The 14,155-nt window shown below is 37.3% G+C and overlaps 1 long non-coding RNA gene across 1 annotated transcript in view; it reads left to right on the top strand.

Annotated features, from left to right (window-relative positions):
- LOC103106144 (uncharacterized) overlaps positions 1–14,155 on the top strand; it is a 34,633-nt gene that overhangs the window by 14,099 nt on the left and 6,379 nt on the right. The window contains exon 3 of the long non-coding RNA XR_001627201.2: positions 13,402–13,509. This is a non-coding gene — a long non-coding RNA (uncharacterized LOC103106144). The remainder of the gene's footprint in view (positions 1–13,401; positions 13,510–14,155) is intronic.

The raw sequence follows: 14,155 nt of genomic DNA, 5'->3' as shown, positions 1-14,155 counted from the left end.
TTTGGAACTGGCCAGAGAAAATAGTGAGCACAGCCCTACTGATGGCTTTTTCAGCTCTTACTGAGTTGAATCCTTCCCATTTTACTTCTGAACTCTTTAAAAACAAGAAGTAAAATTTTAGCATTGGTTCTCTGGTTCTCTAAGGGATCTGTAACCAAGATGTCCATGAATAGATTTGCTTTTTATCATTATAATTGATATATGGATATGGTCTGACTTCTGGATACTAAAACAATTTGAATTAGAGAGAAGAGATTTGGTGATAAATTTGGGGACCCTAACTATGGCTCCATGGTGTTGGTATTATATGACTTCAGGTTACAAGTTTTTTATATTTTTACTACTTCTTGACTTCGGTTTGGTTGAGCTGATATGTGAGGAATTTTTAATCTCCTGTGGCCAGCATGGAGTTTATCACACTTTCCCTTAAATTACCTAACCCAAAATGAGTAGATTTGGAATATTAAACTGAAATAAAATATTGAGACTTCATTTTAGAAAAATTTATAGGACTGAATAAACATCTTCAAACCATTCACTTTTAAAAAGTGTTACTGACGTATTTTTAAATTTATTATTGATTCATGTTCAAGTCAGTGTCAACTTTATTGATCTGGATTAGACAATAGTACAGGATCCTTTCATTGAGAGAAGCATGGGATTTGAGACAACATTTACTTCAAACTCATCATATTATAGCTGAAAAAATTTAGCCCCAAAGAGGAGAAATTGCTTGCCCAAGTTTGCAGAGATGGTATGCGATAGAACCTAGGACCTTCTGTTCTCAAATCTAGGGTTCTTTCCATTGCATCTGATAATAAGTATAGCTAATAAGGTAAGAGTTGGTATTTTTATGCTGCTTTAAGGTTTGCAAAACATTTTACAAATAATTTCTCATTTGAGCCTCATAACAACCTGGGAGTCATAAAATATAAAGAAAAAAATCTATTTTATAGCTGAGAAAATTGAGGTATATAAAGGTCTTCTTGGCTAGTGCAGCAAGGTGGGCAACTCCATGACATAGTGAATTGAGCACCAAATCTGGAGTCAGAAAGATTTGAGTTCAAACTTGAACTCGGATACTAACCAGCTGTGTGACCCTCTAGGATTTTTGCCAAGAAAATCCCAAAAAGGGCCACAAAGAATCAGAGACAACCGAAATGACTGAACAACAATAACAAACACCTTGTAAATGATGAATCCTTTATACTTTGTAAAGTTCCTCCATGAAATCCTTCTGCCTATTACATAATGGTACTAGAGTTGATCCTTTTACTAAACCTAACATATACCACTTTGGCTGGAAGGGAAATTGTAGTCTAACCCCTTCTTTTTGCAGATGAGCACCCTGTGCCCAGAGAAATGTCTAAGGTCATACAACTTCTTCCTAGAAGAGTCAAAACTAGAACCTAGGTCTCTGGACTATTGTAATAGAAGAATTGAGAGAAGAACAGGGGGAATGGAAAGAGAGGGAAATGGGGAGAGAGAGAGAAAGAGAAGATTCTTCTTTCCCTCTCTTTTCTGGGAGAGAGGTAGCCAAGTCTTGTCCCCCTGCCAGAAGGAATATATCTTCTCAGAGAATAGTTCTGGGAGATGGAGGACAAGAACTGGAGAGATTAGCTTTGGTAAGATGACCCACTGCCTCCCCTTTGGTCCCAGCTATTACTGAGAGGCAGGATGGATTCTTCTTCCTCTGGTTTCCTTAGGGACACCTACTGTCACTTCCTTTCAGAAACCTGGGGCCACCCCACTATTGAGGAGAGATATTGTTCCTTGGCTCACGAAGTTTGGATTACTGGGATCCTGAGCTAACCTTCCCCTTTTGAGGAGAGATGTGATTCCCTCCAAATCTTCTGTCCCCTTTCCTAGTGTCAGAAATCAGCCAGACCTAATTCTAAAGTAGTAAATAATTTATTTGGGTTCACACAGGGAAGGAGAGGTAGGGGTATCAGTCAAGAAAAGTGGGGGGTAGGAAACCCTAACACTTGCCCCTCTGGTAGACTGGTCCCCCCAAGTTCTCAGGGCTCAAGGCTGAATGCCTTGAACTCTCTTCCAGCCAGCTGTGGGTTGATCCCTGTTCCTCAGCTAACTAGCTTTTAATTCAGGGGTCCAGGAGCAGGCCAGGGAGAAATATAGAATGAGATATTTGACAGCTGATTTCTCTGTAGATGGCTTCCTTTTAAAGTCCCTTTCTACAGTATTTACAGATGACTCTCTGTGTTGTTGAAAACGAGGAAGAGGAGTCCAGGGGTTCACAGGGAAAGCTGTTGATCCCTGGAGAGATCCAGCTTCTTCCCAGCTTGAGAAGTTTGCCTCCCTCCTCAGGCTCTCAGCTGAAGAAGTGCCTGAGTGACAGTTGGAGCTCACCCATTCCCCTTCTGTTCTCTGACTGGAATGTTGAGGTTTTTTTTTTCCTTTTCTTTGCACCTCTCCTGTGCTTTGGATTAATTCCTCCCTTACATTATAAATCAGTCCAGTGTCTTGTCTACGATGTCACACCAAGTTATACTTGAAACTGAAGAGTAAAAACACTCTAGTCAATGCTTTCCACCCTCTTTAGTTTTGTTCTATAATATCAATGTTTTCTGCTTCACACTTTGAATTTGCCAAACAAATAACATCTTTTCCTTTACTTTGTGCTCAAAGGGGGCAACATAGTTCAGTGAATGCAGAATTCGGGTGCCATATCTGCCATATGGCCCTAGGAGTAAGTCATCTCTCCTGACCTCAGCTTTAAAATGTAGAGAACAGACAAGATGATTTCCAAGCCTCTTCCCAATTTTAACATCCTGAAGGGACATCAATTAAAACAAAGAGTTTGTCTTTTTAAAGAGGAATAAGAGAAGATATCAGCAAAACTAATATACTGATGTGATATAAATTATTCTAAACCCTCATCTCTGCAAAGGAGCAGAGAGAAGAGTCTTCTAATAGCTCTTATCTGGAACCCTAACCCTAACCCTAGTTTCTTTTCTTTCTTTCAATAATTTTTCAATGTTCAGTTTTCACTTTGTTTTTATTCTCATTCTTTTCATTTACAATGTTGTCAAATTACTGGTGTCCTGGTTCTGATTACTTCATTTTGCATCAGTTCTTATAAGTAATTTAATTATTCTCTCTACCCATCATTGTTTTTACAGTACATGTACATGTATGTACCACAACTTCTTTAGTCATTTCCCAGTTGATGGGTATCTGCTGTTATTTCTAGTTCTTTGTTGTCATAAAAAGTACAGCTAGAAAAGTTTTGATGTGTCTGAAACTTTTCTTTTTAGAAGGACTTCCTTGCTATATATACCTAGCAGTGGAATGTCTGGGTCAAGAGGCTGGGATATATAAGTTTTTTTTTTTTACATAATTCTAAACTGCTTCCCAGAATGGTTGTACCAATTCACAGATCCACCAAAAACTCATTCCTTAGTGAACTTGTCTTTCTACAACCTTTCCAACATTGATTTATCCCATCTTTCTTCATCTTTTCCAATTTGCTAGGTATGAGGTGAAACCTTAGGGTTGTTTTGATTTGCATATCTCTTATTATTAATGATTTGGATAACTTTTTCATATTATTGTTAATAGTTCTTAAATAATTGCTTGTTCATATTCTTTGACCTAGTGGACTATGTCCATTCTTGTTACATGGCATTGTATATACTATCTTGTTATCCTAATCCTCATTTCCTGTCCACTTATGCTGCTTTTGGACTTCTTTAGAACTCTCCATCATGCCCATGAACTAGGTATCTTCTTTCCCTTTTCCCACATTTTTTCAGCTTTCTTTGTGTGTCATATCCCTGTTAGATTATAAACTCAAGGGTGGCAGGGACTGTATTTTTATTTTTATTTGCATCCTCAGAACTTAGCACAGTGCTTGGAACATAGTAGGTATTTAATAAATGTTTGTTGACTAATTATAGAATAACAAATTGCAGAGGAATATAATAGCTTTGCCTTGAATATCCTCATACATACTCACTGGGCCTTTCAAACTTGTAGGAGTTCCCTTGTTCACTGGGACTATATTGGCCTAACAAAGCTGAAATGTAGCAAGATCCAAATCCTTGGATATCTTCTGCTCTTCTGCACAGACATTCAATAGAAAAGGGGCCAAATATAGTTGCCAATTCAGTAGGCTTTCCAGCCTTTTGTACATTTTAAGGCATTTGTTGCTTGGGATTTGGATGAAAATCATGAGAATCGAGAATCTCTGCCTTGGCTAGAAAGAAGCTGGTTGCAGAGAAGAGACTGGTTGCCATGGTTTGGGGCTACATACAACTGTAGTTTTTTCTTTCTCTTACTAAGTTCAGTTTTCCCCTCATAATTATTTTTCATACATAGCTGAAAGTGCTCAGACCCCTTCCGTAAGGGAGAAGTCTTGACTTATTTGAGAATGCAAATATTAAGATCCAATCTGCAGTGTTTTTCAGTTATTAAAAGTTATTATATTTCTTCTAGCAGAACTCCAACAGCTAGTCAAATCCATGACAGATTCAGTTGGAGGAGGGAGAAAGAATAACCTGGAGTAGATGGGAGGGAAGAGTTAGCCCATACAACATCTTTCAGAAGTTCAGACAGTCTGGTCAAGGGAGGCAGGCCAGGGGAGCACCCTAAAATGGACCTAGAGGGATCCCTTTAAAAGAAGGTAAAAGAAAAAAAAACAACTGTTTGATCACATGGTTTGACAGGGATATGACTGGGGCTGCAGACTCTAAATGATCACCCTAGGGCAAATATTAATAATATGGAAATAGGTCTTTATTAATGACACATGTAAAACCCAGTGGAATTGCTTGTTGGCTATGGGAGGGGCGAGGGAGGAGGGGAGGGAAAGAACATGAATCCTACAACCATGGAAAAATATTCTAAATTAATTAATTAAGGAAAAAATTTCAAATTAAATGAAGGTGAGAAGTATGGGATGGTGGTGGATATTCTTGTGGGGTAAGAGTTTCTTCTATCTCATATCAGTGCTCTGGGGTAGAATTCTGTTGGACTTGGACTATTCTAAAATAACTTACAGTTTACAATGTTCTGATCCTAAGAGAAAACCATTTACATCTCTTAAATCACTGAGAGCACAGGGACTAGGTAATGAGGAAGGAGACAGGATTGGGGGTGGGGTGGGCAATGGTTATTCCAGTATATGATGACTGAGCAATAACTACAGGAGCTCCCAAGTTAATCAGGAACCCCAGTAGGTATAATGAGGCCATATGGTTAACTTATATGCCTCTCTTTGAGACTGCTCAAAATACAAAGTTTGGCCTCACAGTGACCATATGGTGTGCTGCAAATGAACCAGCATGTGGAGACTGGTTGGTTATTTTACCTTCCTTTGCTAAAACAGGAAACAGGACAAACTTTGCTTCTTTCCTTCAAGCCAAACAAAGACGAAAAGTAAACAGCAAGTGTGTAAAAATGAATGTCTCCTATTAAATTGACCAGCTGGGAAAAAGGAGACGAGGTAAGCGAATTCAGAAATTTCACATGAATAATAACACTGCTTCTACCAATAATGCTCCATTCTCCTCTCATTTGGAAAGTTCAGGGGAATTGGCTGGGGCCAGAGTTAGGGAATCACCAGTACATTTCCCAGGGTCCTTTTGCCCCACACAATAATACAAATGAAAATCCATATCTCCTTCAAAATAAGGATGTATTAATCAAGATACTGTTTGATTATCTCCGTGTATCACTGTAAGAGAGGATGGATAAAGAACCAGTCTCGGAGCCAGGAAAACTTTCCAGTCCTGCCTCTGACATGTACTGGTGTTTTGTCAGAGCAAATTAGCTACCTCTCTGGACTTTGAACAGTTCTCTGTGGCTATCAGTTGCAAAGGAGATCCTGACTTCCCTGGGTAGAAGGAGTTCCCTCATTGGAATTCTGGATCTCAGTGAAACCATAGGTCTAGTACCTTTTCCTGTTACGTTTTGTTATTGTTCAGTCATTCATGACCCCCATGGTCATAGCTATCCCAGGGGTTTTCTTGGCAAGGATTCTGGAGTGTTTTGCCATTTCCTTTTTTTGGTGGATCTGGTAGATCCTACTACATTAGACTACTTAATTTGTTCGATGATCTTATTTCTAGCATTTTTTAAACAATAGGATTTTATTCTCCCCTAGGAACTCTTAGCATTTAGTCACATCTTAGGAAGGAAATTGATGTAGGTAGAGGAAGGCAACCAGGTAGTGAAGGACCCAGAGTTCATGGTGGATAAGCATCAGTTAAAGGAATTGAGGGTGCTCAGCCTGTAGAAGAGAAGATTCAGGGCAGGGAGGATATGATAGCTGTCTTCAGTATTGGAAAGGCAATCATGTGAAAACTGGCATGAGACTTGATTTACTTAGCCCTAGAGGGCAGAACGAAGAACAATTGTTAGAAGCTGTGAAGAGGCACATTGAAGCCAGTAGTAATGAAAAAATGGCTTAACAGAGCTGTGCCAAAGTGGAACAAACTCCCTGGGCATCTGGTGTGTTCTCCCTTATCTGATATCTTCCAGCAAATGCTCGATAACCACTTATCCGTAAGGTATATTATAGAGCATTCTACATTTGGAACTCCTGTGATTCTTTGATCTCTGCCACTTATTGAGCAATTATTTATAATAATTCACAATCCTTTAGTACTATAAGGTTTACACATAGGTTTCTCACAATTGTTCTGTGAAGGAGGGAAGGAAACAAACATTTACATGACAATTGTTTTCCAAATATTGTCTCATTTGATCCTCACTACAGCCCTGAGAGGCAATTACTACTATTATTTCCCCCATTTTATAGGTGAGGAAACTGAGACAAAAAGATGTTAAAGTGACTTACCCAGGTAAGACTTACCAGACATACACAGCAAACAAAGGTCTATATCAAGATTTGAACTCAGGCCTTCCTGACTCCAAGCCCAGCTTTTTATTTACTGCAGTAGCCTAGCTGCCTCTCATACCTCTATCTACTCCACATCAAGCTATGAGGTAGTCAGTGCAGGTATTGTTACCTTCATTTTGGATATTAAAATACTGTGACTCAGAGATTACTCATGGTCAAACAGTAGGGAATTCAAACTTAAAATTTCAGATTTAGTGATCTGGATCTTTTGTTCCACACTTCGTTTTAGCATGATATATATATATATATAATAAAGTAGAATTTTTGGGCTTGGGATTCCTTTATGCTCTTAAAAACTATTGAAGATCTCAAAGAACTTTTGTTCATGTAGATTGCCAATATTTACTGTATTAGAAGTTAAAATTAATAATTAAATATTTTAATACATTAAAGTAATAATAAACTTATTAACTGCTAGCATAAATACCATATTTTAATGAAAAATATCACTATTTTATAAGATGATAAAAATTTAATTAGAAAAGTGATATTATTATTCATACTTTTTGTAGTTTTCTTTAAAGTCTGGCTTAATAGAAGATAGATTTTTCTGTAAGTTTCTGCATTCAGTCTGTTGGAGTATGTTGTTTTGGTTGAAGTATCTGAAGAAAATCTGGTTTGACACTGATATGAGTTGGAAAGGGGAGGAATATTTTTATAGACAAAAAGTCTTAGTATTATTATGAAAATATAAAAATTATATTAAAATAGAAAACAAAAATTATAAAAATAAGAATCCCTAAAAAGGTCTTAGGGACTTCAAGGAGATCCCAGATCACACTTTGAGACCCAGACTTGGAGTCATTAAGAAGACTTTATTTCAAATCCTAGTTTGGATATTTTAACATCTTCAGACTTCAGGCAAATCATTTAACCTGTCTTGGGCTTAGTCTCCTCATCTGTAAAATAGGGATAATAATAGCACCTACCTCACAGTATTGTTATAAGGGTCCAAGGAGATGATATGTGTATACTGGAAACTATGAAGTGCTATTCAAATGTGAGCTCTTATTACTATGCATTAGATTTATGTACTATTACTACATATTATTTTGTGAAGTCTCTAGCTTTTTGCCTTTGTTATTATTTAACTCATGTTATTGTTTAACTTCATGATTTGCCTTTCCTCTATCTAATTCATGCTCATCAACCTTCAATATCCACCTTTCACCCCACTTTCACTTATGGCTCTAAGAAGCTGTAACATGCACAGTGGCCAAACCCTAATAAGCCTGGTCTCAACTAGGTTGAGGTTAATGGACTGGCCTTAAACCTATTAGTGAGTTATGGGAATGTCTACTTTGAGAATAGGAAGACTTTCAGTGGGTGGATGAGAATTTGTTTCAATGACCAGAGAGTCAGCTGAAGGAGGCGCTGTGGAGTGCTTAGAGCTTGGTCAGACATGGAGGATGCCAAGTTCACCCACTGCATCCTGGGCTGTTCCCAATCATCCTGACTTTTGTCTTGCTACTGAACTTTGATGACTCTGGAGGAGAGAGTGAGGCTGATGACTTTGTGTGACTGTCTTATTTTTCTTTTTTTTTTTCTAAAATAAAATATTTTTATTTTAAAATATTTTTCCATGTTTCCATGTTTCATTTTTTTCTTTTCCTTCTTTCCTCCCCCCTCTCAGAGCTGACATGTAATTCTACAGGGTTGCACAGATATTGTCAATTGATACCCATTTCCATATTATTCATTTTTGCAAGAGTGATTTTTAAAAGCCTAAACCCCAAATCACATACTCATATATACATAAGTGATGTCATATGTTTTGCTTTTGCATTTCTACTCCTATAGTTCATTTTCTCAAAGTGGTTAGCATTCTTTCCCATAAGTCCTTCAGAAGTGTTCTGACTTGCTGAATTGCTACTAGTAGCAAAGTCCATTATAGTGGATTGTTCCACAGTGTTTTACTTTCTGTGTACAATGTTCTTCTGGTTCTGCTCATTTCACTCTGCATTGAGGTCCTCCCAGTTCATATAGAAATCCTCCAGATCATCATTCCTTACAGCACAATAGTATTCCATCACCATCATACACCACAATTTGTTCAGCCATTCCCCAATCTGGGGACAACACCTCATTTTCCAATTTTTTCTCACAACAAAGAGTACAGCTATGAATATTTTTGTACAAGTATTTTTCATTATTATTTCTTTGGAGTATGCACCTAGTAGTGGTATAGCTGGATCAAATGGTATGCATTCTTTCAAAGCCCTTTGTGAATAATTCCAAATTGCCTTTAAGAATGGCTGGATTAATTTACAACTCCTCCAGCAATGCATTAGTGTCCCAATTTTGCCACAATTCCTCCAACATTTATTATTTTCTTTTACTGTCATATTGGCCAATCTGCCAGGTATGAGGTGGTACCTCAGCATTGTTTTCATTTGCATTTATCTAATGATGAGAGATTTAGAACACTTTTTCATGTGCTTATTGATAGTTTGATTTCTTTATCTGAAAAATGCCTATTAATATCTCTTGACCATTTGTCAGTTGGGGAATGGCTTGATTTTTTTGTACAATTGGTTATAACTCTTTATACATTTGAGAGATTAGACATTTTTCAGAGGTTTTTGTTATAAAAATGTTCCCCAATTTGTTGCTTCCCTTCTAATTTTGGATTGGTTGGATTGGTTTTGTTTGTTCAGAAACCTTTTGATTTAATATAATAATAATTATTCATTTTATATTTTGTAGTGTTCTCCTGTTTGGTTTTAAATTCCTTCCTTTCCCATAGATCTGACAGGTATACCATTTTATGTTCACCTAATTTGCTTATGATTTCTATTTTTATATTTAAGTCATTTACCCATTCTGAATTAATCTGGGTATATGGTGTAAAATATTGATCTAAACTTGATTTCTCCCATACTATTTTCCAATTTTTCTAGCAGTTTTTGTCAAATAGTGGGTTCTTGTCCCCAAAACTGGGATCTTTGGGTTTATTGAACACTATCTTGCTACTGTCATTTACCCCAAGTCTATTCCATTGATCCACCCTTGTATCTCTAAGCCAGTACCATATTGTTTTGATGATGGCTGCTTTATGGTATAGTTTGAGATCTGATAATGCTAGACCTCCATCCTTCACATTTTCCCCATTATTTCCCTTGATATTCTTGCTCTCTTGTTCTTTCAGATAAACTTTGTAATGTTTTTTCTAATTCTATAAAAATATTTTGGTAGTTTGATAGGCATAACACTGAATTAGTAAATTCATTTAGGTAGGATTGTCATTTTTTATGATATTAGCTTGTCCTACCCATGAGCAATTGATGTATTTCCAGTTTAGATCTAGTTTTATTTGTGTGAAGAACATTTTATAGTTATGTTCATATAATTCCTGCATTTGTCTTGGCAAGTTGATTCCCAGGTATTTTATATTGTGAAGAGTGATTTTTAAGTCTTCCTTTCTTAAATCCAATTCACACACAAATCATCTCATACTGTGATGCCATTGGTCCTTCTGATGGGCAAACAATAAATGATAAACTCTCTAAGGGAATTATTTTTTGTTTGTTCTTTCATTCAGCATACATTTACTAAACACCTACTCCATGAAGAGCATTGTGCAAAAAAGTGCTGGAGAGGTAGAGTTTAGAACTCAGGAATTCTTAAAATGAGGTCTGTGGACTTTCAAAAAAAATTTATAACTGAATTTTTGTTGTTGTTTTTAACCTTTACCTTCTGCCTTAGCATCAATATGAAGTATTTCTTCCAAGGTAGAAGTAAGTGACTTATCCAGGGTCACATAGTGAGGAAATGGCAGAAGCCAAATTGAATCCAGGGTCTCCTGTCTCCAGATATGGTACTCTATCTGCTGAGCTACCTAGCTGCTATTCATCATGGCATTTCAATATGATTGGTTTCCTTTGCAATCCCATGTATATATATTTTTTTACATTTAAAGACATTCTGACAAGGGTTTGGGCATCTGACTAGCTTTGTCAGACTGCTAAAGGGGTCTATGGTAAAAAACAAAAACAGTTTTAAGAAACTGTGGTTTAGAAAAAGCACAGCCTTGGTGGCCACTGTGGAACCTACATATGTATGTGGATGAGTGGGTTCCTCCTTGTCATCCTCCCAGCAGCCTAATAACGTGCATTACACTTATTAATAACTTACTAAATGTTGGAATCAGTTGAAGCTTTGTTTGATCCCCTGGCTAAAGGAATACTTCTCCCATAAGCAACTTGGGCTTTCCCTATACATAACTGAGAGAACTTCCTGACTCCAAGAATAGTCCCTTATATCTTTGGGTTCTCCAAGTTATGATCATACTAGTCCTTTTGTGCAAAGGTGCAGCAGAGCTCTGAACCTTTTAAAAGGAGGCAAGCAGGATCAGAAAAGCTTACTTGGCTCATAGTCAAAATAGTCTCACCAGCCTGAGGCAGCCAAAAGCTGAAGAATGCTTTCTGCTCAGGGTGATGGCACTTTACTGTTAAATAATACAGAAACCTCAGGCGGCAACTGCTCTTTCTCTCCTTCCACTGTGGCCCACTGGCTCCATGGGTGGTACAGCTCCCCCCCTCCCCTCTTCTGAAGCGTATACCTTTAGACAGCCTTCCTCTAGACAGCTGCCACTGGTGAAACACAGCCTGTTTAAAATGGAATAACTGATCTCAAGTCATCTCTGCTCTTTCTTAGGCATCTTTATACATTGAGCAATAGTAACTTAAAAATTCATGAGGGCATTCTGGGTGAAAAAAATTGCATCTATGGTCAGATGCATTTTTCCTTTGCTGAATTTATTTTCTTTTAAGAGAATCTTTTTCACTAGGGATGACTTACTATATAAGTGCAGGTGAGGGATAGATACACAATTGTGATTTATGTAAAGCAAGTCAATACAATATAACATTTAAAAATATGTCATGTAGCTTAGGCATACACTAATTACCATTTATTTGAATGCAAATAACCCAGAATGTCTAATTATTGAAAAATAATTCTTTTCTGACTTCAAACCATATAGAATATTAGAATTGAAAGGGAGTCTTAGAGATTACCTGGGTATAGAATCATAAAATGTGAGAACTGAGAGGGGCTTTTACTATCATTTAGTCTAACCCCTTCATTTTACAAGTGAGGAAATTAAGATTGAGAGTAGGGGGAGTAATTTTTTACAGGCCTTACTTCCCAAAGAGAGACAAATAAGCTAGCTTCATGAATTGATTCCCACAAAAAAAGCTCAGGATTTTTAGATTCTAAACCTATACAATTTATCTTTTTTTAAGCTGGGGTAAACTTCAGACATTCCCAAGGCACACGTGCCTTCAAATCATCCTTTTAGGGGAGAGAGAGAGACAGACAGAGAGACAGAGAGACAGAGAGAGAAGTGTGATCTGAAATAAGTCCAGTAAGCTAGATGGTAGCTAGAATCTGGAGAACTTTTAATACCAAGCTCCGGAGTTATTGTATATTAAGAATCTAAAAGGAGCCATTGGGAGGGAGGAAGAGTGTATTATCTGTAGCTTCTTATTTTAACTAATTATTATTGCTAACCAGCTGTGAAGATCAGTTGAAGGGTACTGTATTGTCAGTGCCCTCTAAATTTCAGCTCCCTGAAAAAAAGCTCCAGGAACCCCAACCTAGTAATGGTTCACATCTATATGATCAGTTTGTAACCATTAATATTCAGAATGACAACTCTGACCACTTTAAGTTCTAAAGTTCACCACCAAAACATTTGAGACCAAAATCATGTCATGAATAGCTCAAGCAGAATGGATCTTATTGAAAATTCTAATTATTTATATAACCTTGTGTGTATCAGTTAGGCCCAAACTCTGACACTATAATTCCATGTTCTCCTTGGGGACATCTCTCATAAATATCTTTGGCTTATGTCCCAACTCAGGGTTTTTCTAAGAAAATCTCAGACTTTGGCTTCTGTCTTAAAAGTGTGCCTTCAGCGGTTGTATAAGTGGTTAGCCTAACACGACCTAAAATATAGGGCAAGTTTTATTCATCATGACCGAAAATGCAAAAGACTTGTACACAAGCTCATTAACAGCTTTTTCCTTGAGAGAGAAAATGGAGTTATTTATTTAAAAATAGCTAGCATTTATATAGCACTTTAAGTTTGCAAAGTGCCTTACATATGCTATCTTACCTATTCCTCATAAGAGCCTTGGAAGGTAAATGCTATGGCTATTCTTTTGGAAACTAAAGCTAAGATTAAAATATTTTAATTATATTCAAATCATATCCTATCATAGATAATCTACAGATGTCCATGAATCATGATCAGTAGCCTCCAAACAACCATTTATTTATCAAGAAATTGGAAGGGTAAAAGAGTTAGCAAAAGCAAAATGAAAATTCGGGGGCCATTTGTTCCTTCTCTTCCCTTTTAAAAGTATGTTGAGAAACCTTCCTCATTTACCTTTCCTCTCTGGATCTATACAATCCATATGGCACTGAAGAGGGCCAATTGGGAAATAGATCTTTTTGCTACTGAGCACACAAAGTTCCCTGCAAAATATATCAATCTGTTTTCTTTGTAGATTTGTAATCAGAAGAATCATCAGAAGCCAACCTGTACAACCCTCTCATCTTACTGATGAGGAAACTGAGACCCAGGGAGGCTAATTAAATTGACCACAATCACACAGGTAGTGTCAAAGAGGTAATTTAAATCAAGAAAGCTAGAGCTTTCTCTAACACAGTAAATTGCTTCACATCAGAAAACACCAGCAGCCTGCATGGCTGACATCTTTGTTCATCAAACTTAGGGCATCGTATACCAGTTTGGTCACTGACTGGGTAGTTTTCCTTGTACTGCTGGGGGTGACTTTACTGTCACTTCTGAGTACTTACTTTCCTAACATTCCATGGGGAAATGAGTACTTTTGAGTATTTTAGCTTGAGGCTCTAATTCTGAGTATGTCTTTGAGGAACTGGAAAACCTCTACAGTTTCAGGTGATTCACAATACAGAAACTGCAAAGTTCTCTAATGATCTTCACTATTGCCGTACATTCCTCTAAATGGTTCATAGTCATGGCATCTTTCTTATAGATCATAGGTACTCTCTGAACCAACTGTCCTTAGTGAGGGTCCATACTCACTGCTGGGGAGCAGCCCTCTGATATCTAGGGAGCCCTGGCAGCCATTCAACCTGGCACACAATTGTGTGTGTATCTCTTGGCTCATGGTACCATGTTGTTTATAAGGATGACCCTTAAATTCGGCATCTATTCATGCAGAAAGATAAGGCCCTAGAGAAAGCAACTAATGATCACAAATGATTGATTACCCT

This window comes from Monodelphis domestica, chromosome 2 (genome assembly GCF_027887165.1).
Source record: "Monodelphis domestica isolate mMonDom1 chromosome 2, mMonDom1.pri, whole genome shotgun sequence".
In the NCBI taxonomy this organism is placed as follows: Eukaryota; Metazoa; Chordata; class Mammalia; order Didelphimorphia; family Didelphidae; genus Monodelphis; species Monodelphis domestica.
Note: the sequence above shows the minus strand (reverse complement) of the source record. Positions and strands in the feature narration are given on the sequence as shown.